This window comes from Rattus norvegicus, chromosome 18, assembly GCF_021556685.1.
Source record: "Rattus norvegicus strain SHRSP/BbbUtx chromosome 18, alternate assembly SHRSP_T2T, whole genome shotgun sequence".
NCBI lineage: Eukaryota > Metazoa > Chordata > Mammalia > Rodentia > Muridae > Rattus > Rattus norvegicus.
In genome coordinates this window covers 83,898,777-83,901,737 of record NC_141551.1, presented here as the reverse complement: position 1 = coordinate 83,901,737, position 2,961 = coordinate 83,898,777, and the positions used below count along the sequence as shown (strand labels likewise).

Sequence of the window (2,961 nt, the reverse complement as noted above, 5' to 3'; positions counted from 1 at the left end):
GCTGAAAGTTTATACACAGTCCTCTGAGCACATTGTCATTTGCCTATCACCGAGTCTCAAGATGGGCCCCGACAAGTTGCCAGTCTCTCCTAGAGGATCTTCATTATTGTGGAGCTGTTGCACAGGGTGGGGGTGGGAAGGAAGCCATTCTATTTCTGTTCTTTACTTTCCACTTCTGGTCACCCACCAGTGGTACTTGCTCACATTATGTGTTCTTCCTAATGTTCATAATCAGCCTTTTGCTATAGTCTCTGTAGTCCACAAGCTTCACGTCTATCACTGTGGCCTTAATTCGAGATTCATCATTGTAGGTCTCCAGTTTGACTCTGATCCTGAACGTATATGGTCGAAAGTTGGCATTCTGGAAGACCTCTTCAAATGCCTGCTCATTCTTCTCTTTGAGTTCCCCAAGGTACACAGTGTTCTGCCCAAGGATGGCCTCCGCAGACTCCTGGAAACATGTCACCCACTGATTCTCCTGAAAATTGGCAATATTTACTGTTAAGATCATGCAGTATTTGAAATTGGGAAATTCCCCGTCAAACTTCTCGCATTGACCCACTCTGCTGATCACTCACTTTCTTATTGCAGACCTGGTACATCCAGTTCCCTTTGTGAAGAAACACCATTGTTGCCACAGTGCTGAAACAGTCCGACTGGTTGCCCTGGCCCAGGTTCTCTGATGTAGCTTCCTACAGAGTTTTCCAGTTGGTATTGCTCCCTCCAGTCCCTCTACTCCTGAGATCAGAGATGGAAACACTATCTAAGGCTTGGCCTTCTGAATCAAACCATCCATAGAGCTTATGTGCCTCTAGGATGTCAGGATTCAAAATGACAGGGCTAGATGATAGGACCAAGAGGCTCTGTCCACCAAAGTCAGAAACTCAGGCTTCTTTGATAGCCATCACAGGCTGCCTAAAACCATCAAATTTGTCAGCGTCTTCTCCTTACAGAATCATAGTCACCATTTTCCCTGACATGTTCATCAAATAGATATTTCTCTTAGCAATTTCTGTGTTGTTAGACTTCACTGTGATTTTAGTTCAATCTTCATAGCTCTTGCAGATTCCAATTATGTCTACAAATGAGTCTTTAGACTTGCTCTCTAGGTCACCGATCCCTGTGAAATCAAACTGAACTGTGGATAAGTGATGACCACCTTCACACGGAAGGACAGAAGTCTCGTTATTGAAGGTCATCTCATAGTCATTTTTAACCACTGAGAATTGTTTATTAGCAATCTTCAGAGTGCCCTTTGAGAAGTAATATACTTTGTTCACTTCAACAAGGGGAAAGAACTTGTTCACCTGCTCATTGAAAGCAGTAGCTCTGATTTCACCACTTAAATTTACAAGTTCTATAGAGAAAAGCTTTCCTTCCACGTGGGAATTGCTCCAGGTACAGATCTGACTTTTGTTAGTGACACGGGCATAAATAGTCCACTTGAATTGGTAAGGGCTGAGGCTGTCGATGGTCACCGCTTTGAATGGGGTCCCACCTGAAGGCTACAGCAGGCCAGTTCCAGCAGGTTTTCCAAATGGCTTTGAGGCACGTTAAGCCTCAGTGGAACCCATTCCCAAGCTCCCATTCTGCGACTGGGGCTTGCTGGCTGGTGGAGTTGCTGCAGAGGCTGGGAAAGAGACTACTTGCTGCTGCCCATGTTCTTCAATATAGGGCACTGGATTCCCAATCTTTAATTCAACTTCATCGGCAGATTCCACAACCTCCGAGTCCATCAAAATAACGACTCCCTCCATCTTTAGGGTGTTGACGATGTACCAGTTGACCTGACAGACACAGCTGCTGGCCAGCTGTCCCCCCATGACCAGGGCATTCAGTGGCATGGCCAACATGAAAGAGGAAAGCATGTTCAATGCATCACTCATAAGCAGTCATTACCAGGGTGGACTATTCCCTGGTAGTAATGGGACAGATGTTAATGACTTGAAGGATGGGTTTTATGGATGTATCTTCCTGCTGCATTGTAGTCACAATGGTCCCCTTGCTCAGGTGTCCTACCATGGCTGCGCTGCTAACTCCTGCACTCACACTCCTTCACTGCCTGAGCTTCTCTCTGCACTTCTTACACTTGTGTGTGTATGTGGAGGTCACAAGACAATGTTTGGAAGTTGGTTCTCTTATTCTACCATGTACCTTTTGGGATTAAACTCAGATCATTAGTCTTGGCAGCAAGTACATTAACCTACTGAGACAACTCACTATCCCTTTAAAGGTATTTTAATTGTTCACATCTTTTCTTTCTTTTTCCTCCTCCTCCCTCTCCTCCTCCTCTTCTTCTTCCTCCTCCTCCTCCTTTTCCTCCTCCTCCTCTTCCTCCTCCCCCTCTTCTTTTTCTTCTTTTTTTTGGGCTTAAAATTATTTCTTGGATAATTTAAGTATTTACATTTCAAATGTTATCACCTTTCTTCTCTCTCCCATACTCCCTTCTCCCTTTCCCCCTGTTTCTATGAGGATGTTTCCACTTCCACCCACCCACTTCTACCTCAATGCCCTGGCATTCCCCTACCTTGGGGAAACAAGCCTTCACAGGACCAAGGGCTTTTCTTCCTATTGATGCTGGACAATGCCATCCTCTGCTACATATGTGGCTGGAGTCATGGGTCCCTCCATGTGTACACGTTGGTTGGTGGTTTAGTCCCTGGGAGATCTGGTGGTATCTGGTTTGTTGATATTGATGTTCTTCCTATGGTGTTGCAAACCCCTTCAGGTCTTTCAGTCTTTTCTCTAACTTCTCCATTGGGGTCTCTTTGTTCAGACCAATGGTTAGCTGCAAGCATCCTCATCTCTATCAGTAGGGCTCTGCAGAGCCTCTCAGGAGACACGCATATCTGGCTCCTGTCAGCAAGCACTTCTTGGCATCAGCAACAGTGACTGGGATGGTGGCTGCATAAGGGATGGATCCCCAGGTGGGGCAGTCTCTGGATGGCCTTTTCTTCAGTC

At 45.8% G+C, this 2,961-nt stretch overlaps 1 pseudogene; it reads right to left on the bottom strand.

Moving 5' to 3' along the window:
* Positions 1-205: 205 nt before the first annotated feature.
* Rpa1-ps1 (replication protein A1, pseudogene 1) lies at positions 206-2,207 on the bottom strand (annotated as a pseudogene).
* Positions 2,208-2,961: the final 754 nt, after the last annotated feature.